This window comes from Apteryx rowi, unplaced genomic scaffold (genome assembly GCF_003343035.1).
Source record: "Apteryx rowi isolate R43461 unplaced genomic scaffold, aptRow1 scaffold_13, whole genome shotgun sequence".
Lineage (NCBI taxonomy): Eukaryota > Metazoa > Chordata > Aves > Apterygiformes > Apterygidae > Apteryx > Apteryx rowi.
In genome coordinates, this window is record NW_020447530.1 from 2,497,840 (window position 1) to 2,524,157 (window position 26,318).

Consider the following 26,318-nt stretch of genomic DNA (forward strand, 5'->3'; position numbering starts at 1 on the left):
TGCAGTCTGGCCCTGTTCAGCCAGGGGAGACATCGTCCAAGGTGGTCTCACGTTTCTAACAAAGCTTTTACCCTCTTCTTCTGGTCCCTCAAAAGCAAAACTTTACACAGGATTGCATCAACCATCAGTTCTTTTCTGTGAGAGAGCAAACTTTTGAGAGCAATGTTGGTCTCAGCAACTCCTGCTGGTTTTGTTCCTCTGCGAGACAGGGCTTTGGATTGCTCAGCAGCCCTCACACCAGGCGCATGTCCTAGCCCTGGGGTCAGAAAAGCTCTTGAATAACTTAATTCTTTCTCCTTGACTTCTCTTGGGGTTTCCACTTATTCACCTCTAAAATTTTGGGCAGATCTCAAAGGCTCTTTGGCATTCACCTAATGAATTTAATCAACCCTACGTTCTGCTAGCATCCATGTGGTGGAAGAGAAGCAGATGAACACACTAACCGAGAGCCAGCTTGGAGAGCCGTGAAGCCCTGGGAAATCGCCCGAGCAGTATTGACAGGAATGTCAGCTCACAGGTCAAAAGAGCTTGAGATCGGTCATGGTGTGACCTCTCTGCTGCTCCGTTATTCGTCGTGCCGTCTCCCTGCTGTGCCACCTGGCTCACCCTCTGATGGCTGGTCATGGAGAAAGCTGCTCACCCCAGACCGGGAGCCAGGAGTGGCTCTACCTTTCTGCATGGGGGACAAGGCTCAGAGCCAGAGCTACCAGTGACCACGGCTAGTATGGGTGTCTGCTGGGGAGCCACAGGGTGACAACAGGCCTCCCTGCAAGTGGTTATCCAACACGCTATTTCATTGACCAAAAAGAGAAAAACAAACCACTCTTGGGAAAGGGAGAAAACGGCAAGAGGGAGAGACAGCAAGGAAAAAGAGTTAAGGTGGAGTTGCCAGCGACATGGGTGGATGTTTTCAAAAAAAGCCCATACTGCAGTTTCTAAAGTGAGTCGAGACACAACTAAAGTACCACTAACATCAGTGAGGTAGGTGCTTTACTGTCTGCAGTACTGCTGAAAAGTAGGAGGTAGGTTCCTAAATCACTTAAAAGCTATTTCGATATAACGTATGAATCTAGAAACCCCAGAGACCTTGGAACTGGTACAGAGCCCAGAGAGGCTGACAGAGTTATTTGTGTTGACTTTAAGAGGAATGAGATCAGCTCTGAATTCTTTTTACTGTTGCTGTATGTATTATTTATATCTTAATGTTAGGAGGAAGGTTTGAAAGAATAGGCTTTAGCACCAGTAAAGAAACCTTTGGCATATTCCTACCATTGGCAGAGGAATCTCCACCAGGACCAGAAATGAGTCTGAATCCATCTAGAGCATCGTGTGACAGCAGGGCAGGAGCAAAGCCACGCTAAGCACGTTGTCTGTGGTTTTAGCACATCGCTAGTCATGAAGAGAAGTGAACATGGCAAATTCCTGGCAGCCTTTCCCAGAGCGGGCCTGAAAGGGAGGATAGGCCCGCTGTGCCAGCGGAGGAAGACCTATGTTAATAGATGATGCAAAGAGAGCTCAGATATGGATCCACAGTAATTTGAGTAATAAGGCTAATCAAGAGACCACAGCACAAATGATTTGCCGCAATTCCAGATGTAATGGCATTTAACTTCTTAACTAATCTTGTTACCTTTCACAAGCAATATCTCGCTGTTTGCAGGGAAAGTATGTATTGATCTATAGCCGACATCAAACTGCAAATTCAATTCCATTATGAAAAAGCACAGATTGAACCATTTGCTTTCAAATGGGCAACTGCTTAGGAAGCCAAATAAAAAGGTGAAAATGGGTCTTCCTTTGCAGGACCCGTCTCATATTATGTCAGCGCTCTGTTCCTATGGGGCAGAAAACCTTTCGCTCCCTCTCCCAATCCATGTCTGTCCCAGGTATTTCAAGGGGGGGGCCGTTTGCAGACTGTGGCCCCAGTCAGTGCAAAAATGGTGTCAGGGTAATGACATCAGTTAGCACTTTTGAGGCAGGATGACAGAGCACAGCCAAGATGAAGCTGGTGCTTTGGGGGCTTATTATGGGACTGTGGCGTCTCAGCGGTATCACGTAAAGATTGAGCAGGGAAGACTATAGCTCAGTCTGCAGCTGCGAGAGCAGTCTTGTGTGCACGCCAAACCTGCTGCCACTTGTCCTGGCAGGACGCAGGCACAGAGGAGACACTTGTCCCAGCTCCTTCTCTTTCCTGCCATGTTGATGTCACTGTTGGAGCTTTGCATATAAATGCATATAAAAATATATATGCATATAAATGCATATAAAAAGTGCATATAAATGCACTTCTTGGTGCAGAGGAAAGCCCTCAGTCCGGTGGGTGCTCTCTTCCTGAGGTTGCTTACTCCCTTGCTTTCCTCGTGGGGACCTTTCACGGGTACCATTGGAGGGTGGTGGCAATGGAAGATAGGAGGGACTTTTGCCTCCTGCCCTGGGGGGTTACAGGAGATATATTGGGGCAGACTCTSTGCTCCCCTCCTGCTGAGCAGGTGCCCATCGCTCCCCAGCAGATTGCAGGAGCGACCCTGAAGGGCTGGGCAAGAGCAGCCRGGCTCAAGAGCTTCTCCCCAACTCATGCCCGCTGGTGTCTGCGCTGCGGTGGCTCGGCGTTTCCACTGTCACCGAGCTGCTTTCAGCAGCCGGCTCGAAATGTTTTGCCTGCCCCCTTGAATGCTGCTGTAACAGCTTTCAAGGGTGTCAGATAGCAGCGATACGTTTGCGAAGCAAGTCAGTGTACAGTTAAGCAATTCCCATGATTACAGTGGAACTGTTGAAAGGCTGTGAAAAAAATATAATTATCTTAACTGTTCTTCCCTTCAAAGAAYCTCACAGCAATCATCTGTGTTCCTATTTCAGGCATGTAGTGTTTGTTGCAAGGCTACAGGCCTGGGCACAACGAGGGGGAAACGGAGCATCCGAGTGCCTCCAAACTCTCCCTCAACTTCTGCAATCTGGTTGCGATTGCAAATGAGCACGCTGGGGTTTTTCTGACTTCTGCTGCTGYGGATGAATCAGCTCCATTTTCTTTAGCAGTGAGCGGACGGGGTAAGGACTCAGCCATTCTGCATCACAGTGCTGCTGAGAGCCGCGGTGTCAGGCTCGGTCCAACATGCAGCTCTGAACGTCTTGGCTTTGCTTACATGGACCTCTTCTTGGCCACTGCGATGGGGCTGAGGGGCCCCCGGTAGCAGCCACGTGGGAATGGTGCCATTACCACCGTGAAGACCACAACGCTGGGGCTGAAGGGCCTGTCTTGTACAGCTCCGCGCACAGCGGCAGGGTGGCCCAGGGCTGGTTATTCCCTAACTCCTGGCCYCTTCACTGGCCCCAAACCATGTGGTACTAAAGGAGTTGGGTGGGCATGTGATCTCGAGCAATCATCAGCATGGGTAAAATGCATCTGAGCTAGTGGAGATGATTTGTAGAGAAGCTGTGGGTGACCGAATGACCTACATCCTTATGGTGCTTTCTGTTTAAAATTAACTCAGCTCTGGCAGCCATATATCAGCAAATGCATTGAACTGTGTATGAAGGAAAAAGGAAAAAGAGACAGCTTTGATTTTCTAAGAGGTAGCTGGAGAAGACTTTGAAGGAGGGGCAAAGGACAAAAATTAATGGGCATTTATCCAAGTAAACACTGAACTTCCCATTTTGTTTGCAATACTGTGGGAATGTAAGTGTACTGCTGGGAATATCCAGTGGTGGATGATTCATCTATCAAACAAACCAAACATATGTGATAATCTGGGTTTATTCTAGGATCAACTTTATTGTCATACTATTGACTAGGGCCATGGAAAAAATCTCTACAAAATGCAGTTAGAGGTTTTGTCCATTTTTATTAGATTTTGATTGACAGAATAAAATAATCTATTTCATTCCCCCACTCTCCCTTCACTGTGCCTTGCATCCAGCAGGTCCCTACACAGAGCATTTCATAAACCCACAGCCACCGTCAATCGAAAGCTATGAGAAGCAGCTGCTGGGTGTATAGTGTGCTATAATAATTGGGATAAAATCATTAATGAAGCAAGCAGTGGAACAAACTTAGCATCAGGAGTAACCTGAGCAGAACACAGGGTGTCAGAGGCAGGATAATGGAAATGGTGCTCACTTGGCCACTGGTGAGCGTGCAAAGTGTGGGGTATGTCTTCAGAGAAAGAATGGAGCAGGAAATCTGCTATGTGGACATGTTAGCATGCAGCAACCATGTTGACTTACAGAGCACACAGTGCATTTCTTGTTCTTAATATTACCTGATGCGGATTCATGTTCACCAGAGCTCAGCAAAGACCCCGAAGATCTTAAAAGAACAAATTTTTGAGACTTTACATAATGCTTACCTTTCAGTTTCAGTTGTTTTCTGAAGGCAACTCCCTGATTAGCTAAGCTGGTGAAAATGGTCAAAGACTGCTCATCTCCTTCCCTGTGTTATCTTCCTGGACTTGCTCTGACCAGGACAATCTCAGAAATGGAGTCAGAAATGTGAAATGAAGAGATCCTAGCTGATGGATTGAGAGTCAGCTTGGGTTCGGAGCAGTTGTGCCCTTTGTGCAGAGCTGCTCATTGGTATGTCAAGGCCTATACACGAAGGAAACAGCGTTGGCCTAAGGCAGCAGTAAGAGGTTTGAGCTCTCTCTGCCTTCCTGTGCATCTGCCTGGATGGGTTAGGCAGGCTAGTTGCAATACTTTCCAAAACTCGAGCACAGCGCACGGAGACCGACCTCAACTGGCAAGATGCTGTCAGGCTCAGATGTAGCAGAGGTCAGTGGTCAACGCAGCGGGCCTCGCAGCATTGTGTCGTTGCAGCTGACGTGCCACTTAACTGGCTTTTTAAGGGAACAGACTGTTGCGAACAGGAACTCTTCTGAGCCTGCAAAGAACAGGACCGAAAACACCTTTTCTTGGCATAACCTGACGTCTAGCTATTCAAGATGACTCTCTCCTGCTGGTTTCTAAGTGGCGTGCTGGAAACACCTGTACCTCCTCCACGTTCACATGGGTGGAAGTGGAAAGGACTGGCTGCTTCTTACTGGTTTCCCTGCAATTGCTCTGGGGCTTGATCCAATGCTGATGGAAAAATCCACTCCCTTCCAGAACATATGGCCTGTGTAAAGGTTCACATCCAGACAAAGGTTCAAGTCTGCTCAGCAGAAGCCATCATGCACAGATGTGTTTGCAAGACTTGACACGCCTGGGTGCTGTCCCGGGGTCCACAAAGACAGGTTAACTCTTACCAGGCAAAATCCCATGGAATAAGGCTACGGYGCTTCCTGCCTCGTCCTCCCGCAGAAACCTCACATGTACTAATTGCTTTGGGGTGATGGATTTAACAGGCTATATTTAAACACACGTTCTTCTCGTGTTTCTTCCATCCCCACAATTGCTCTTGTCTGGTTCCTTCATGATTTCCAAGATACTTTGCTTAGCTCTGCTGTTCAGTGGTGAGGAGTTGGCAAACATTTGTTTTGAGAGTGGAGTCAAACCTCGCTCCCCATACAGGGAAAGCATTTTGAAAAGGCACAGAGCAGTCTCCTACACATGCGATAAATATGAAATGTCATTTACAGTCCCAAAGGGACAGGAGCTCCGCTCCACTAAGGGGTTTGAAAAGATACATAGGGGGTATCAACTCAAGGTGAGCCAAGGGAGAAAGTCCCACCAGCCTCCTTCATTTTGGGGATCTGAGCCCCTGTACCACAGTTTGTCTAGTTACAAATTCTCCTTGACTTTCCTTAGCGGATTGTGCGGAAATGTACAGTTAATCAAATGAATCCTCTTGGATTTCTTACTTGGTTTGAGGAAATAAATATTTACGAAGGCAAAAATCACAGTCAGCTAGAAGAAACCAGAGACTGCAGCTTGTCTTTGCTGGAGGCTTATGGCAGTTTGTTTTCAAACAGCAAAACCTGCCTTAGGCTTGACCACAAAATGCAATAAAAATTTCATTTTCCAGGGGAGGAAAGTAAAAATAGTATTTTTTTTCCAACTTTTCACAGGGGTTCTTTTCTTTCTGAATACTCTTTCCTTAAACAGAACAAAAACATTTTGTTTTTCCCCTTATCTCATTCAGAACTTCATCTGTAATTACCTTGTTGCCCCATTAGATCTTCCTTTGCTAACGATAGGTTGGCTATAGGCAGCCAGATCTGCTGTTAACACGGATGACTTAATCTCCAAATTATACAAATGACTCATCTGTTTAAAAAATAAAAATCTGTAAACCAGGATTCACAACTTCTCTGCACCTCTTACTGTTTCAAAGCTCAGAGGAAGAAAACAGTCAGAGGTGCTATGTTTCAGAAAAAAAACGTGGTCGTACAATAATCGTAATAGAAATGGAGGGTACCACGTGCTTCGGAAAGAGACTTTCGGGAGAAACATTTGAAAAGCGACACAACTGTTTCTCACCCCTCAGGCCTGGATTTGCACACGTGCAGTTTTCACCTGCAGCTGCCGCATCCGCGGGAGCGCACCCGGCTCCGCCAAGCTGCGGCGGCGGGTCTGAGCCGGGCTTCRGTCCGAGCGATGCAGCGCTGCTTTCCCTGAGCCCAAGATCCCCATCCGTGGGGGCGGGATGCGGAGCGGCAAATTAAAGGGAGTCACTTGTAAATTCCTTTTTAAGTCATTTCATCGGTAACGCTAGAAAAGCTTTATGGAAGTTTTGCAAATCAGAAAGGTTGKGAGGAAAACCGGGGATTCCCTCAATAGGTGTCACCTCAGTTTTCTGTATTTAGAAAACAGTAAAAGGTCATATGTAGCTGAATGTACACTCAGAGGCTGGCACGGCTCAGTCCGACTCTTTCAAAAAGCTTTCAGTCCTATTCCRAAATGAAAAAAGCTGAATGTGAGCTATGTTTTCAAATTATGTTGCTGGTGTTCAATCCGCACTTCGTCAAACCAGTTTGTAAAAAGAACATAACTCATCTCCAAAAAGGAGTGGAGTTTTTGTTATCGGCTAAAATACAGGACTGGTTTGTGCTCAACGGTGGCTAGCACGCGAGATCTGGTCCGATGATGTGCTTCCAGACAGATATTCAAAATCAAACCCCAGTCCCACTGAAGTAAAGGGGAATTTCATTCCTGGCTTCGCCAGGGGAAGAAGCTCATCCGTTCGGCTACAGCAGCTGCCTGCATCGGCGTTTGGCCGTACRTGCTGAACGCTCCCACCTCAAGTGTTTGGCACCAATGAAATATTCAGAGCTTTACAAGCAGGTCAATAAAATACTCTAATGGAAGTTTCASGGTCTGAGTCCATGCCTGAACGGTCCATTCACCAGTCGTCTGGTTTTGTTTTCCTTCTACCCTACATTTAAGCAGGAATGAAATAATCAATTTATTATGAAGTTTGTGCTGTCCAATATTCTCAGTAATTTGATTTGCCAGATGGAAGTATCCAAGTCATTAATCATCYGTTTTGTGCTCGATACTCTTTTAATATTTAACAACAGAAGAACGCATTTGTTTGTTTACCTACATCGGGGACAAACAAGCTGTGATGCCAATTCAATCTGGATAAGAAAGATGAAAACATCTTTTAAAACAGCACTTTAAAAGGGAGTCTGTGTCTCTAAATGTAGAAGAACCACAACGTAGCTGGAATAAATCAAATCAGACTGATGTCTCAGAAATGAGAAAAGAAAGTAAAAGAAAAGTACTTTTCGCTTTACGCTGCTAATGCCTCCAACAACTGTGTTTCAGCCTGAAAGCGCCATATTTCTTTATAATTACATTGCGATGCAARTGCCTGCTTGGGGCAGGGTCACTGCGGGAGCTTTACACCAGCCCGGGCTGCAGCAAGAGGTGCCTCGGGGAGACCCTCTGCAGGTGCCCCCCCATATTCGAGGTGCCACGGTTTTCCGTTGGGTGGTCTGGGAGGTGAAACACCCACCAGACACTTTCTCTTCTGCACACTGAGGACGGCAGCGAATGAGGGACCGAAGTCTGGGAATGCGAGTCATGCTCTGCTTCAAACTCATTGCATGTCCTCAAGAAGCTCCTAAACCCCCCCAGGTCTGGTCCAGAGAGCTCAGAGCTCACTTACGAGGGGATGAGAAAGTGCATGATCTTATCTCCTCGATGAGTGACTGAAATCATGCTCTTCATTTATAAGAAGCAGACGGGACCCTCGCAGGGCTCAAGGAGCCGTTTCGTTCTTGCTGCCCTTTATTCAAGGAAGAGGCCATGGAAGTCCCACCAAACAAGAGCGTTCCTTGCTCTCGCCTGCCCTGCTGCCCTCCGTGAGGCTGGGCAGCCCCTCTGGGATGAGGCAGCAACTATGCTATCCAGGCTGCTTTTTGCGCACTTTAGGGTTTCTATTTCCCTGGCTCTCTGATGTCCCTTGGCAAGGAAAACTCCTCAGGGCAGGACTTGGCAGTGGGTTCACTGGGACTTACCGATGCAGAACTAAAAAATTCAACAGTGCTCCTGGCCTGGCTTCATCCAGGTTTGACGTGGTGGCAGGTGAGCAGTGCCTCCAGAAAGCCTTCATCCTGGAGAAACGACTTGCAGTGCTACAGTGCCGTTAGTGAGGATCAGGCTAGTTAATGTTGGCCCATTTGAGGTACCGCTGTGCAAATGTGTGACGCCCATGGTGACGGGTCCTTCTGCCCTGCAGAGCTGGACCGTCCCAGTTGACCCAGGCCTCCCCAGTGCTCCTTCAGGGTGTCTGCTCGAGCCKTGTGTTGAATCTGGGCCTGAACCACAGTTTTTCTGAGGACAATCTGCGAGCAAATTTGAAACGAAACCGCAGCTCATGTTTAATTAGCTCAGCTCCAGACTTCATTATGAAGTTCAAACCAAGCCTATCAAGAAGAGTTTGAGGGAACACAGGCTGATGTATAGGCTAGCAGGAAAATTAGTAACACCTTCCAAATCTGATGGCAAACCTCAGGAGGCGTGAAGGACGCTACCAGATTCTACTGGTTATTAGTGAGTGCATAGAAATGGGTCCGTTTTCTCACTGGTTTCAGACAGTGTCACCGGATGGAGGCCACATGCCAGCGTGCATGGACCGGGTCCTACCAGGCATTGAAACACCCTCCCTGTCAGTACAACTCCATTTCCTTCCCATGAAACTGCACGTTGGGGTAGCAGGGGGAAAGGAAGGGCAACACTAATCTGCAGCTTGGTCTCACTTCCCCGGTGAGTCAGGATACACGGCGCRTTCGTCTGGGTTTGGGAACTCAGAAGCCTTCCTGAGCCACCACCAGAGATGCGGCCTGAGAGGCATGGAGACACAAAGTGGCCTGCCAGGAATGACCCACTGGGCTCGTGACCGGGCTGAGGTGGAAACCAAGCGTCTCCGGTGCATAAACTGGAGGTTTGCTGCAAATCCTCCCTCCTGCTGTCCAAAAAGATGGGTGCATGTGTCAGACGGCCTCTCCCTCATCATCTTGGTTTAATTATGGACCATAAAATGTGTTAATATACATATGTGCATGCATACAAATCCATATATATTTATATATGCATGCGTGTACAGGCAGTGCTGGCTGCTGACATTTCGGCTTTAGGGAAACAGTTTTCATTGGTGATTATTTTTTCACTTTGTGTCTTCTTTTGGGAGGCTGCCCTAGGGGAACCCACAAACCACACGAGGACCATTCTGCAAAAGGAACTCTGCTGAGTAAAATATGTCTCAGGAGAGAGCATCTGATTTCTCAGAAGGAACCATTTATTTTGCCCTGGGGGGGGGAAATGTAATAAAAATGTGAGAATACAATTAACATKATAGGTTGTACTGCAGGGAACATGTCCAGGAAACAAGTGAGCAGACTACCCCCAGCAGTGTTAAATGAGGCAAGAAACAGGGGCATTTAATGTTCTGTGCTGCAAATTAAAATCCCTGGGAAGAACAATCATAATTCGTCATTAAACTATCCTAAATATTCCCAATCCTTCTATTTTATTTTCTACCTGGCAGAATGTTTTGTCATCATCCTCATAGCACAAGTATTACACATTATTTGGAAGCCTCAATTAAAAAAAATCTCTACRTAATAAGTCCCTGAAAAGCAATACCTTTTCGTCACCATCTGTATGTATGGAGTAAATGACTTTGCTTAGCTCTTTCTCTAAAAATATTCACTGTGGGTGCTACCCCCAAAACTGGAAATGTTACTCAATAAAAAGGCAATAAAAGACAGGAGGAGGAAGGAAAACATTTCAAAATAAAATTCAGTTTGAGAAAAAAAAATTTACCCATAGATGCTGCCTTTGATTCCTACATTTTAAATGGTTGACTGTGACATAGGCAAATGAATTGAACTTGTCGAGCCACTGTGTAAATCTCTTAGATTTATGTAGAACGATAGATTTGCCCATCTTCCCATTAGGAGAAAAGCTTCTTCTAATGAAATAGGTCACCTGTTGCATTAATGCTAATCCTGTCAGTGGGGTTTGACCCTTAAGTGCTGGGCCAATTGAAGACTGCCACGGAAAATGGTATTTTTGCCTTCCCCTGCCCCCACCGGTGCTGGCTTTCCTCTGTGCAAGGAGTGGTGACATTGTTGATGTTATGCGGAAAAAGAGAATGAACCTGACAAAAAAAATACTACTAAACGAAGTATTTGCTTCCTGATGTCCCCAGGTGTGCCAGAGACACAAGAAGGATGGTGAAAACACGTGGTTGGGGTGGAGGAGGAGGCTGGAGTGCCTTGGTCATTAGCCGACACTTGCATAATTTGGAAATGAGACCAAATTTCATCCTTGGGTTTCTGACGTGTGATATCCATGGATGGGAGATTCCTCCAGCCAAAACGCAAACTTATTGCCGGTAGTCTGACATCAGGAAGGAGGTTTTGGGGTGAGCATGGCCTCCTGGAAGCCCAGCTGCTCAGGCCAGCGCTGCGCTGCCCATCATCCGTAGACGAGCCAGAGCCCCCAGCTTACGAACAGCTGGAGATGTCTGCATGAAAGGTCCATACTGGAGCCAGCTGCCCAGGCTCCTTCAGGGCACACCCCAAGAGCCTGGGAGCCCTGGGAACGCTGGCTGATCTGGGAACCAGCAAGCTYAGTCCATTTTATTTGGAACTTCTTACAGGGAAAAAAAATAAAGAAGGAAAATTTGAAAAAAATCAGAAATTTCCAAATCTCTGGAAAATTCCAAATGCTGACCAGCCATCGGATACAAACATACAGTACAAGTAAATGTCATCCTTAGCATCTTCTCCTTTGTTTGAATTTTAACTTCCAGAGCTGGAGAGCAGATTACATTTGTCATATCACATAAACTTTTTCCATTTCACTGGGAAGCCAACAACTAGTTATCCAGTCGGTATCTGCACATTCCATTATGGTAGTGAACAAAAGTAATCAAATTATAATACTCTTAATCACACTAAATAACGCCTCACACTACAAGTAGCCCCATTAAAATCAATGGCTTATTTGTTGAGCGGAGAAGTTCTCAGTGTGAGTAATGACATTAAAATCTGTCCCTAGCTGAGTATAAAATTTAAAACTCCCCAGTGTCTCCCAATCTACCTAACAAACAACACGGGAAAGGTATTGACTGTTAATGTATCCATGTATATGATATGTGTTTGTAAAATAGAGTTGTGACTCAAATTTAGCAGATGAGGAGAATTTAATAAGAAAGGAGGCTCGCTGATGTCAGCCATATTGATTTGGGGCACAATGGTGTCTCCTGCTGACAAAGTAAATTATTTRCTCGGTCACAGCAGCTAGAAGAATGCTTGAAAAATATCCCGTTTGATTTCAATTGGTTTTTAATTTTCGGGGGGGGGGCAGGGAAAAGCACAGTACTGCTTGACAGGCCAGAAGCACGCGGTCTCGGGGAGAAAGGAAATGAAAGGAAGCAGCGTAACGGGGGATCCCACTGATTAGCCAATTATCTTTCTTACAAAYGAAAAAGAAATCACCAAGAGCTCGGCTTGAAACCTCGAGCTCAAAAATCAGCTTGACAGAGCAGCCCTTGTGCGGTTGCGATACCTGCATAGCTCAGGAAGCTCCAACCACCGTCTAGCCAAGTGCACGGGGGCGGAAAAGATCTTCCAGACTCCGGTGATTTGGTTTTTTTTAATTATTGGATTCCATTGTAAATCACAAAGGTCACAAAATTAGAGGAAACAACAGCTCTGAGTGAAAGATGGTTGTGGGAGGGATGACCTCTTCGTCCTGTTTGAGGGCAGCATCTACCACCGCGCAGGTTCCCAGGGTCCCCAGCAGCACAGGAGACACCGAGCGGCATCGCAGGTTTCCGGGCTGAGGGACTCCGAGGCAGTAGGAGAGGGAAAGAAACAGTGCCAGACTACAGTAATGCCTTTTCATTATACTAAAAGCTTAGGAAACTAATTCAAAAGCCAAAGAGGGTTAAACAGGATTAGAAGCATTCTTTTCTTCGTAACGCAGTTAAGAATAATCAGATTGTTATTCAAAACAGGGAGTGGATAGTGTTTAATATATCAAGCATGCTCTTCACAAGGGCTTCTGCCTCCCACATGCACTAATCTCTTGGCTATCAGGCTCACTGCCACTTCTGTTCGAGAGACGGGACCGGGGAGAGCAGCAGGCGGCCTTCAAGGTGCGATGCAGGAGACCTTGCTCCTGGCCTCCTGCACCCTTGGACATGAGAGGAGATGCCACCAACATGAGCAGAGTCAGAGAAGCCTCAAAGGAATACGTGAAAGCAGCATGCACGGAGCAGCAACAAACTTGCTCCAATGTGCAAGAGAGAAGGCTATTCCTCGAGTTTCTAAATCTTGAATACAAGGAGTTTTTTGCTTGTTAGTCTTGTTTTTCCGTATTCTCTGTAACAGGAGGGTGCCTCAGTGTCTTATCTTGGGCCTGAAAGAAAAATTAGGCACTTTTTCGTTTTTACCCCTGTAAGTGTTTATGCCTGCAGACCCATCTGGGTCAGAGCCGCATTAACCAAAGGACTTCGCAGTCTAGCCTTGAACAGCCAAACTGCAGCAGCCMTGAAGCTCTTGCTGGCATACAAGTTCCTCCCTACAGCCCAGTCTTCTCTGTTGCGTTTTGGGGCAGCTTCAAGGAGAGGAAATAACCACTTCCAAATCTGCCCTCTCCTTCCAAAAAATCAAGGAACAACTGTCAAATCAGTGCATAAAGCAAGCAACAAATCTGACGCTCATCTGCCATGCTCAGGACACTTCATGCTTGTGACTGTCTTTATTTTAAACTAATATCTATGTTTCTGAAAAGCTTTGGCATAAGCACCAATGGTTCCATGTAACAGAGAAATGCATTAGGTGTGAAACATAAACGTGTGGAGGCAGATGCATAAGCAGAGCGTCAGGCCCTGGATGAAGGGCTTTCATTTAAAGCGAGACTGGGTAAAATTCCAGCTGAAAAATAAATGGATCTTTCTTCCTCTTTCTTTCCTGTCTACATTTTTCACTAAAGGGCACACTGTTGTGGCCTGAGGCATCTACAAGGCATTCAACAAATAAACTTCGGAGAGCAGGTTACAAGTTATATGTCTGCATGGGTGGCTGAAGACAAATGACGGAGCATGGCAGAAGTCCCCAGAGAGCGCATGCTTGTGCATTTGTTCCATGGGCGTTCAGTRTTGCTTAATGTTCAGACTTTCTGGCTTTGGCCACAACAGAAAAGGAGTCCAAGGGACACTGCAGGTCCCAGGCAAAACAAAGATGAGTCAAGTCTTTCCAAGCTGTGGAAGAGGCAGTACGTTATAAAGGTTGCAYGTGAGGTGTAACTCCATCCTTCTCCTGGACTTTGCTGCCACCAGCATCACTGAATCTCTCTACATCTCAATTCCCCCAGCTGTGAAAGCCTTTCATAATACTTCTTGAGAAATGAGTTTGAAAAGGGGAAAGATGACACTATCTCACAAGGCATTAGAGTAGCTTTCTCCTGAAAACAGGTAGACAATATTGCCAGTGGTGTCTGGGACCTCGTTTTGTTGGGKTTTGAGAGGAGAAAGATGTGCTATCATCGCAAATAGTATCTACCCAAATACGTGCTTTATGTTGTATACGTTTTCTTAAATGGTACAAAAGAAAACGTGTTTCCCCAGATCCAGGTCAAACGCACAAGGCAGGGATGGGAAAAACAGCCAAATGTCAGCACCACAAATCATTTCATTGCTGKGTTCATGCAGCCCATTAAACACCTCCCAGCCACAGGAACCCCAAGGAGCTCCATGATACAAACTTGTCTTCACAACACTTCCTGTGAGGTGACGTTATCCTCACTTCTCAGATGGGGACATTTGGCACAAAGATGTTTAGCCCTGGATCTTCAATGCTCTCCAGCAACTCATGTCCCAGGTGAGTGTTTCAGAGGAATCCAGCCCACCTAGAAGGAACTGCTCACTTCATGTCCAGGTAGGTCATAATTACACATCTTCTGACATTTTTTTACTGGTTGTCCATAGCCAAGACTATTTTATATTAATGAGCTGCAAGTCATCTTTATTTTTAAAACTGAGGACTGGGTTTATTGTAGAAGTGGGGCTGGGTATTACTATGAAACCAAATACAGGAAGATCCCTCTTGGACTTTATTGTGTTTTTTTTATGAAAGAGGGAGCTTGGCCTGGCAGTGTTGGTTTCTTTCCTATTGAAACATAATTTCAGCATGTCATTTCACAGCTCTATGGAAATAGGTAGCCACAGAAAACTTTCTAATCCTGAACCAGGTTTATAAAACCACACACTGATCTCTCAGGGTATTTTTCCCAGAAAAAAAGAAAATGAAACAAGACAACCAGTGAGATATCAGGCAGACACTGATTTTGAATGTCGCCTTCTTTGGCCCAGGCACTGGTTAATTTGAAGGGACTGGGGAAGAAAAAAGCCAAACAAACAGTTGGTGCTAGCTGTACAGGCACATACATGATATTTCTAGTTAAAAATTTATAGTGAAAAAAATATTTGTGTTTAGTTTTGATTGTTCRCAGCATGGAGCCCCCGAGTTCTTGATTCAAGACTCCAACCCTTTAGCAGAGTCGAACTCTCAGTCTGATAACATAAGTTTTATCAGAGAAATAATGAGTGCAAATTAAAATATTCAGACTCGAAGAAAATGCAATGGTGTTCTCTCCCTCCTCCCCCAGGCTCCTTTTCATCTCCTCCCTCTCCGGAGCAGCGCGACAAGAACCAGCTTCGATCGGCCTGTCCCACCTCCCAGCTGCTCTCAGCCAGCTTTGTGCCCCGGCTTTCCTTACACCACGCGGCGTTCGCGGGTGCTCAGCCGGGCACAGCAGAGCCAGTGTCCCCCGCCAGCATCCGTGCTTCGGGTCCCGGCTAGTTTTCAAGATGCTTAATTCAGATAATGATGTGCTGGCCGTGCCCTCTTCTTGCTCTTCCGAGGAGTGAAAACGTGTCGCGTGTAATTCCTGACATGCGAGCCGAGTCTCGCAGGGTCTCGGAAACTAACTTGTTTCTGCAAAATGGAGCAGTTTATAAGCAAGACTGCCACTGAGCCTTTTAGCACATCCTTAGGCTTTTTGTTAAGAGCATAAAATAATGAGGTAGATTTTAGTCAACGGACATGCTGATTGACATCAGTTGTGTTGTAACTGGTAGAGGGGACAATACAGGCTATTAACATTCAAAGAAAAAGAGTCCTGGATTTTTCTGTCATTTTCTAAATTATAAAGTGCTCTTCCTCTTTGAACCTTATAAAAATGAGCTGGAGAACTGGAAGAAGAATGGCTTTGTACGAGATAAAGAATTACGTCCTTAAATGCTAACCTGGTTATTTTTCGTTTGACTGGAGGCACTATCAGTGGGACTTAACCCTCATGCAGTCAGGTTTGGATTATAAATAGGGCTCACCAGGAGTTTTCAATAGCATCTTTCTCGCTGGACAGTGTGCGCCAGTACCAAAACCTTTTCCAGGAACATGAGAGTTTAACAAGGCTTCGGTTCCTGGTGTGAAGCTAGAATAGACGTTTGACTAGCAGCTAAGGCATTCACTCAGATATGGAAGATGCGTTATCAAATTTCTGCTCGACCTGATTCATACCAAAGACTCGGACTCATCTCCCCCTTGTCGCGTGTGCTCTGACACGAGTCCCGGTCTCTCTGCAAGAAGGCTTTCGTATCTCCAGCATCCATCCATTGAAGAATGGGAAAGTTATTGCTACACCGAACTTTTCACAGCTGCAAAACTCCCTGCTCTACATGCTTTCCCCTCAAAATGATGATGRTAACAATTTCTCTGCCCCTCCCAGCACCACCATYGCCTTTGACTAGCTTATTCTAAAGYGAATCATTTAGGATAGCTTTAGTTTCAACCTCATTTCAAGGATATAAAATTGAGCATAATATAAATAGGCTCCTCTTATCTAACCTACTGTAGTCTCCAAAGATAATCTTCTTACGAACTCAAGGTCGGATGGAGGCTAGAAAACAGCTGGCCAAAAAAAATAGTAATAAAATATTCTTAACTTCTGTCCCACTTCTGCAGAAGTTTTCCAACAGCTGAATATGCCTGGTAATGCTCTTGACTTAAGAGTGATATGGAAGGGAGGGTTTTTTATTATTATTTTTGGCAATTGTTACTAGTTCACATAGGAGGAACATTCTCAATGTCTGGAAGCACCTTTTTAATTCATACCCTAAAAGAAAAGGCAAACTGATGAATGAATTTGGTTCTTTCYTTGTTTTACAGTGAATGGCTTCAAAGGAAAGCTCATCCATTACTTTTACATGGAATTCAGGTCAGGCATGCAAAGAAATTCATCAGGTGATGGGCTTCTCTGTGTGACATCGAAGAAATTTCATGGAATTTTTGACTGCATCATGTTAGACCTTTGCCATTTGGGGGAACAAAGGAGAAGCCTTATCATTTTCTGCTACATATAACTTTCCCTGTCGCCACTGGTTGCATTCATGCAAAAAAATAAATAATTGAATCTTGCTGTCACCAGACGCCAAGGAWTTCAGCAAAAACAAGGGGTAGGAATGTGAATGCAGCAGTTGGGTTGGGTTGGGTTTCAAGACCCCGCTCATCTATTGTTCAGCTTTTGTGCTGCTTTAGCACAAGAATTATGCGGGGTGCTGCACCCACCTCTGAGGAGGGATGTGGGGGCAAAAGGAGCAAGGAGACAGGAAGACTGCCCACTCAAAGCCAGGTGGGCAGTCAGTAGAAAAGCCGTGAACATCCCTCACACTGACACTGCTGGGGCAGGACGTGCTGCCGGCTGTCTTTTTAACTTTTCGACAGCATCTCTTAGTACTAGCKTTTTGGGGAAGCATGCCCCCGGACAGTCTTCAGGACAGAGCTGAGCATAGCCGATCCTGCCTTGGGGACTGCTCTCTGAAAACAGCCTAACAGTTCCCCCTTGAGGAGGAAATTCACTTTGCTCCTCAAAACATTTCCTCACATGTTGTAGAGCTTCCTTTGCTGAAGAAACCTGGGAGTTTATGCGATGGGAAAAGCAGCAGCCCAGGCACCTCGGGGCTCTTTGGTGTGTGATTGCACACCCAGAGCGGGTGCAAACACCTGCACATAGCCGTGGCCAGGCTCWACCCTTCCACAACGGGGAAGTGGGCGCTTGCCCAGGACCCCCGCGCTGGCCCATGTCCCCGCGCCCTGCTTAGCTGTGCATTTCTTAGGAAAGAAAAACAACGGCAACAAAAAGGATCCCAGCGCAAGCCCATCTGTTCCTGCAGGAAACCGTGAACGCGTTCAAAAAAACGGGTGATCAGGGACATTAAATCACATGTCAGATCTGAAACAATCACCAAAACGGTCMTGGCTCTCTGGGAAGCAAGTATCATTTGGGATTACCCTCACCATCTCCGGCAGCGACACTCGGTGGGACAGAGCCAGTCCATGCCGAGGGCTCGACAATATCGGTCCACGCTCTTGCAGCTATTGCTGTTGCCACAGAGGCCGGGTGTCAAGAGCCACGCAGCTCTGTTATTACTACATTTATCAGCCTGGCTGAGGAGCCAGCTGTGATATTAACCCGAGCAGACCACTGCATTCATGCAGCTGTACTGTTTCTGAGACAGAAAGAGTCGGAGGACAACTGCACAGAGCTTTATGGTCCCTAAGGGACTTGCAGCCAACGTCCCTCCAGCTCCTTCACCCTCGCAGCAGGCTTGATGGAAACACCCTAATGGACGGGAGTGGAGGGTGGAAGAAAAATGAGTTTGCATTTCAGGGAAAGCTGGACAAACTGCTTTCCCCGAGAGCTTTTGTAGCTAAATTGTACTGTTCAGTAAAGCTCAAAATGTTTTGTGGGAACATGTCAATTCTGACACCATTTGCTGAAGAAAGGAGTTGAAATGAATCATTTCAGCTCCTTCATTTTGATAAAGCTAAAATGTGTCAATAGTAGTGAAATGTTTTGCTAATCTCCAAAACATTCTTTTGGATAAAGCTAAAAATGTTTTGACTCTGCTAGCAAGGATAAAGGCAACTCTTGAATGCCTTGCCTATTTGTTTTTAACCAACTTTCRAAGCATTCTCGCTTGCTGTTCCTTGCACCACTGAATTCCAAAAATCACTAAAGAAACCCAAATGTATTTGGCAATTTCCTCAAAAAGGATGCRCTTTGAGGTGCTTTTCTGCATATTCCTTTTCTGCTGACTATGAATCATTCAGCCTTTTAAGAAATCCCAGCAATCAACACRCAGGAGCCAAGGGTACCAACCCGTTGAGAAATTTGGATGTTTTGGAGCCCATAGCTTAATATGGTAAATACAGAATGGATGTATGTGGCTTAGCAGCTTTATTTCATGGCAATTACAAGGAAACAGAGCCAGGCTACACCTGCATTTGATTAGGAAAAAAAACAAAAAAAAAAAACACAAAAAATTATCATCTAGTCATCCAGGTTCAGAAGTTAATGAGTCTTTTTGCTCTGGCTGCCCTTGCTCTCATCCAGGAGGCTTCCACTATGCAGTTGCTTGCAGAGGGCAGGCTGCAGCCTCACCATCTGCTGGTGGGATGAGCCAGCCTAAGACCCTAGTCTAGATATTCGGGGATGCAAAAGAGCTTCTCCTCTCGCTTCCCTCCTTCCATAGCAAACGTTTTGCGATATATGTGCATGAGATCAGTAGTTTCTTCTCTCAGGAATTTCATCTGAGAAAAGCTCAACAGAGGATTAATATGGATGCAACCTTTCTTCTGCCTCCTGGCAGCCGTAACAGAGGCCCTGCCTGTGTACYGAGGCAGGTTCAGCAAAGCCAACAGGAATGTTTTCAGTTCATTTGCTGGATCAAAATCTAAGCTGCTGATAAGATGTTTTTAAAATACATTTCATAATAAAATTCTCTGGGTTCTTTTTCCTCTGTTCAGATCTGAGAAGTAATTTTCATTCACTGWTTTGTAGCAAGTGACCTGCTGTGATCCTATGTTCTGCGGTACCCCAGAGGCACCCAGCCTTTCCCTTCTCTTTGGAGAGGGAGCTGAAGGGCTGTCAGCGGTAACATGGACAAAGAAAGATGATAGTCCTCAGATCTCATTTAGAGTGTAATTTTAAAGAAATGCACTTAAATTAAGCATAGGCTTCAGTCAATAAAGCCCTTATCTCCAGTACATCCATAGGATTTCTGAGGATTCTGAGGATTTCGCTAGTACCAACATATGTGCACATGCACACACACACACACACACAAAACCCTGTTAATAAAAACAAACCAAACAGTGAAGCACTGAAATACAAACTTAGCTTTAAATAAATGCTATAATAAGCATATCAAATGCTTGAGATAGATTGATGATGGGGTTTTGTCTTTGCTTAAAAGCAAGCAGTTGGGCTAATGGCATCTTTAATCATTTGCATATCGRAAATCCTCACCAAGGTACTCAGGCACAGTTACGCCAGTCCATTTGAACACGATGCCTTTGTAGCTAACGGGGAAGCAGTTTCTCTTTTCGAGCCTGCAATGTCACGAAGCCCAGAATTTATTGTATACTTCAGGCTTCTAAAAGCTGTAGAAAAACTAGTTGCAAAGAGGTTGCAGGATCAGGCTGTTTCTCTTGGTATTTTGGGACTGAGCCCTAGCAGATGTCAGAGGGCATTTTGCTCTATTTTTTTCCCCCCAGTGAATGAAGATAAGTTAGTTGTACAGGGTTTTTTCCTACCATTTGAGCTTGGCAAGTGAGGAATACTGTACCAGACTAGCATTGATATGTGCTATAGGCCGGTTATTTATCTTGGTATTTGTTTCATGATCGCTCCACTGGTTTCTAGATGTTTTACAAAAGAATATGCTCAGATAAATAAGTGGTTTGCTGGTGCCTGGGTTTCTTCCCCCTTGGGCTCATTGGTAAAGAGGGATTGTTTGCATGAGTGTGGCTTTAATTAATATTTTGTAACATGCTGAGATGCAGTTGCGTATCACCAGTTTTAAAGACATCAGTTCCTAAAGAAAGAATGTAAAACCCGTCACCATAGGACTTTTTTTTTTAAACAACTTTGCTRATTAAGAAACGTGCTGAGCAAAGCATGCAAACACATGATTAGGTCCATCTGTATTCAGCCAGGCACGTAAGCACATGCATAAAGTTTGGCATGTGTTTTACTCTAGAGAAATCATCTGACGAATTGGGACCTAAAACAGTGCAGGCGGGATGCTCTGCACTCTTCCCTTAACGATGCAGTATTTCACATTCTAGTAACCCGTTATTTCACAATGCAGGTGGGTTTTTTTTTCTTTTTCCCTTGTCAACACCTTGACATAATATTTCCTGGCACATTTTTGTCAAACTTTGTTTTGAATTTTGAGTGACTTGGTGAAAAAAAGGAGCTGCCCATTTCAAACCACCCTGAGCCCTGAGAACCCAGAGCTCAGCCCTCAGCTCCTGACAAGGATGACAAAGAGGCTGCCGTGAGCATCTCATATGTTTCCATCTAATATGAGATTTCACATTCAGCTTCAAAGTGGGAATTTTGCAAGGAAAAGCATCCCAGTGACAACACGCTGTCCTTCACAGGCTAAGTCAATTTTAATTTTTTAAGCCATTATTATTATTATGCAGCAAAATGTGTGGTGCATAAATCTCATCCATTACTGACGGCTTTTGTTTCATGAATAATCAAGTCAATTCAATTCAGGAACAGGGAAAATAAGATAAGGAAGAGAATGCCATTTGCAAATGGCCATGCACCCGGTGGGAGCAGGCCTGTTCAGCTGGCGCCACGCTGATTTGCACCCTCTGAGGACCTGCCACGGCAGTGCAGCAGCGGACTTGATCTTCCCAAAGGGCATCCCAAGAATCCTCCTGGAGGTGAGGCATGGATAAATCGACCAGGGTCTGGCACAGTTTGCATTTCCTGTGGCACTATCACCTTCCCAATTTTAAATCCTGTAATTTATTTCTATGAGAAGATATTGAAAAGGGCAGAAATAATGAGTATCTTGAAAGATGTGGAAGCTGAACCACTGCTTTCACTGACAGTTGCACAGGGCCTGCAGGAGATGTAGGAATAATCATTATTTTAAAAAGGAAATGACCACTCAAATATGCTTCTCCCACTACTGCAAATCCTAATGAACATATTTTAAGATTTAAGCTTGTAAATAACTGCACTGAATTTTTCCTTTTCTGTGAAGAAGATCTTGCTGTATAGAAGAAACCTTCTCATTCCCGCGAACTACAACCACCTTCTCAATGTGAAATAGTTATGAGAAGAGACCCCTAAAAAAAAAAAAAGTGATGCGGATTTCCTGGAAAAAAYGGCCATTATTAAACAACGTCTTAAAGCTGTGAAATGCAGAGGGCATATAGCCAAAGGGAAAGTCTAGGACTGTACGTGATGGTCCTTCCTTCTCTCCCTCCAAGCACTGTCTCTTCGGGGGCCATAGGAAACACTGCTTGTGYGAAACACAGTGTGCTCTGTAAGGAGGGCAGAAGGACGGGGAAGGGGCAGCATGATATTTATGTGTATGAACAGGGGACGAGGAATGTGGGAAACAATATTCACCCTATATGGCACTACTGAGACCCTCACTGTAATAGTGGGTCCAGTTTTGGCATCTACATTCTGAAGGAAGATTGATAAATCGAGATGTCCACACAGAACGGCTATCAGAAAGAGGGCTCTTTACAGAGGGACGCTAAATGTATTCAGTTGCTTAAAGAAAAGAAAGTTAGGAGTCAGCTCGAGCGCACTGTAAAAGGGAGCCGTGAAAGGGCAAAAACATTTCTCTTCCTCAGCAGCTCTTTAATTCAGTGAAATCCAGTGACTATAAATAAAAGCCAACAGAGTTGCAATGGTCTCCCAGTCAACCCCAAAGAGCTCTGCAGAGCTGAGCTGATTTTCTGGCTCATCCTTTATGCGGTGAGTATTTTATAAACCGGCTTGTTGGCGGGGATAAGGGAGACATGAGCAAGCTAAAAAAAAMCCCTCATTCAGACCGCGTGTTTCTTTAGACAAACACAACGCAGGTCTACGGCCTCAAGCATCAGGTAGGAATGCGGGATGGACTTAAGGGCTCAAGTCCCAAAATCACRCTGAAGACATAAAAATGCTAATGCAGAGAACCAAACTCCAGCAGTATAACTGGATCAAACCAAACCAGAGTCAGGACGTGTGGTGGCCAGCCATCAGCCTGCTTTCACGTCAAAAAGGGCACTTTTGGATGCTTTAGACAGCACAGAGATTAATTGCTGACCGGGTAACCCGGAGTGGGTGGGGGATCACGGCCAGCGTCCAGGCAGAGAASGGACTATTCATGGTGTGGGGCCCCAATCTGGGAGGATCTTTCTGGGCAAAAAACTTGGAATTTTTTTAGAGAGCCTACAACAAGTGCTTCTAATAATTCACGTGGAATGATTGGGTTCAAACTCACTGCCCGGAAACATTTCCTAAAAAGAGGGGAATGGTTCAAAGTTTAATTCCAGGGGCAATTTCACTTTGGGGGAATGATCTCTGCCGTTGCAGCACTCTTTTGATCACGTTCTGGCTAGGAAATGGTCTCCCTAATGTAATTTTGCAGAGACACATTTTGGAGTGTTGATTGGTGATGGGTTTTGCTTTATTTTTAGAAAACATTTTTCGCACCTGGGTCTTGAAAGACCTGCAGACCCAGGGCGGTGTGAGCAGAGCCGTCTCGCAGAAAGTGAGAATTGAAATGGCTCGATTAATGTTGTGAACATTGTTAGAAGGAGCAGAAGGCCAACAGGTTACTGGTGCCAGCTTTAAAGATGTCTTTTAAAATTCTTGAGTAAAAAGAAACCGCACACCCACAACATTAACAACACAGAGGGCCTTATTTGCACTTACCCTTAGGTCACTAAGTCCTCTTGGTCCTGATATTTCCCTGAACTTTAAAACCCCTTGTACTTTCAGAGTGGTGTAGTGGGGCTTTGGAAGTCCTCTCCAGAATTAAACATATCTTTTCCTGAATCTCTTTTCCTAGTTGCAAATTAGCAGGCTTCAGCTACTAGCTAGGGAATTTTGTAGTTAATGAAAAAGAATATCACACAGCAAAAACCAGCACTAATTTCTTAAAAAACAGATTATTTCAGAGGTTAGAAACACAAACTTCCCTAAAATAACTGCTATGAAATCTATTATTAAAAGCATCTAAAGACTGTATGTCAGTGGAGAGAAAGAGAACAGAGAACAGTCGATATTTTTTCTGTATTGCAGAACTGTACGGCACCAAGCAGATAATGATCTGTGGATATCCAGCATGAGCACCAAAGAAATCAAAACCCACCTGTGAATAGCAAGGTTGTTTTTCTACAGCCAAGATATGATTCATTATATCCACTTGTGGATACCTGCAGGAGGGATGTCTGCATCTGAGCTAGCAGTAGAAACGATCCTCGGTTAGGGGGCAAAAATGGGAACTTCCGGAGCGTGGACTTCCAGAGCTCTCAGGAGCTTCTTTTGTGAAACGCAGTGAAATAAAACATAGCTAATATTATTTCTTCTGCCTAAATCTGTCCCTGCACCGGACCAACCCTGTTATGTGCCTGAGAAGTCTTCGTCGTCACCTGGCCAAACCCTTCCAGCAGAAGTCCTTTCTGATGGACCTTGAGCTCCTCGGAGAGCTCTGCTGCATGAACCACCCCAGTCCCAGGGCTCCACCTGCTAGCTCATAACACCCATGTCTCTTCCTGTTCATGCTTAAACACCCTCAATTTGCTCAGGAAGGAAGAAGTTGAAAGAATAAAACAATATCTCCCTGATTCTCAGCTCAAGGAAGGAAAGAAACCACAGTAGAAAGAGCCGAAGGTTAACAATATGGTTGAGAAAAGCCCCTCAGCTTTATAGGAGCCATTCTTGTGCAGGGAATGTGTGAGGGAAAAAAAAAGATAAAATCCAGAAATCAAATTAAAAGGTCACTGAGGAACAGGGAAGAGTATCAGGATAAAAAACTTCTGCTCCCTGGTAGGGAGAGTGTGCTTAGCGTTTGACACAGCTTGCTACATAACAAGGCCAGTAGCACTGAAATGTCCTTTTCAGTCACAGCAGGGATGGAAGATGCCTGGCAAAGTTTGTGTCAAAATGTTATTTTGGGCTGTCAAAGTCAGGGCAGGGCTTTTTACTCTACATCTGAACCTTCAGTATAGCAGGAGGGAGAACAGAAACAATCACAGCATCCTCTAGGCATCCCTCCTTCAAAATACCTGAATCCTTGATGATGTGATCAAGATTTATCTATGCATAGAAATAAATGAATCTGTACACACTTTGTTTGTTTGTTTGTTTGTTTGCTTGTCCTCTGAATACTTTAGCCTGTACTAATTTTGTACTGATCTAACTCTTCCTGTTTCAGGAAATTTGTCTCTGGTTTATACTGCTGTAAAGAAGACAAGTCCAAAACCTCTTTGTGAGGCAAGGACAAAGGCTCCTATGCTGTGAAAAAAGAAGTGTTCATGGGTTTAATCTGATAAAAGTGTGTAGTTGCACTGGAATCAGAGAGAAAAAGTTGCCAAATAAAATTAAAAATAGGGACAAAGACCTGAAGACCATCCTGGCTGACCACAATGTTTGTTCTCACCATAAAAATGTATGGCTCTTTTGGGCAGTTAGTAGTGTTACTTAGTGATAGAAAAAAAGGGAGAAAATTCTCTTTGAAAACCTTCTCCCACATTTTCAATTAAAATTTTCAGAATCTTTTTGGTCATTTTATCAACTCTGGTATTTATTTTAGAGCCAAGTCCTAGGTCTCTTTTCAATAATTATTTCAAAAAGATATGAAAACTTTACATGTAAGCCAGGTGCTTGTTTCCCATCATGACACATTCTGGCACCATATTCTCTCTCATCATAACATTCAACCCAAGAGCACACTCAAAACCAGTGCAGCATCTCCTTGGTCCTTCCCATCTCACTTTCTTAGTTCTAGGCAATCATTTCATAGGCTCCAGAAGCAAAAAGCGCAGTCATCCTACATCATTATCCAGCTCCCCAAAATACCATGGAAATTCAGCTAGTAGGCCCTGTATCAGGTCCTTACACTGTTATTAAAATAATTCTAAAAATTACACACCCCATATCATGTAAGCTTCCCAAAATATCTGTCTGTCAAATTGCTTCTAAATTTTCTTGGCGAGTCTTTAGAGATTCTCTCATTATCATGACATCATTCATTAGGTTGTTAATGAGAAGACTTCTAGGACAAAGTAGGACAAAAACGAGTATGTGTGGAAAGTTGCAACATCTCCTAATGTTTACTGAGAACTTTGCAGAATGAAGCCTTTTTTTGCAAAGCAAGAGAAGTTGTCCTGCTGAAAGCAGTGAATACTACTAAAATAGGTTTGGGAAATTCAGTCTGATTAATGTACCAAGCAGCAAAGTCCTTAGGTCAATACAGTGACTACTCAAAAAGAGGGCCACAAAATGAAATTCAAGACAAGATGGAACATCAAGTGAGAAATTTCAAAACCGCARTCTATGAAAAAAAAGTAGCTGATAAATCACATTGTCTGTTTTTCACTCTGACCATATTTCTATTAGTCAGTTCATTTCTATTACAGGGATGGACCTCAGGGTAAATCAGAAGCAAGTCCATCAATCTCACTAGAGTAACACCATTGTAAAATTGGTCTGAAATCTGAATCAGATTCAATATCTGCTGGCTAAGCATTCATCAGCTCTTACCACTAATTTCTTGTTCAAAGCAACACATCATCTGCTGTTTCTGACAACACGATTGTTGAGGGAATAGTGAGGACTTCGGTCTTCCTTCACTAAGCCTACAGCAGAAAGTCAAATGAAAAGCACCCGGGAAGGCACGGGAGGAAAAATGTGAATGATGAGAGGGGCAGAATATCTTTTGAGAAATACTCAATTTAAGTTTTTCAAATATCACCCTAAGGAAACTATGATGTCGCAGTAGAAGATAAGGCAGAATGAACATTGTGAGTAGATGCTGTAAGCAAGCTCATATT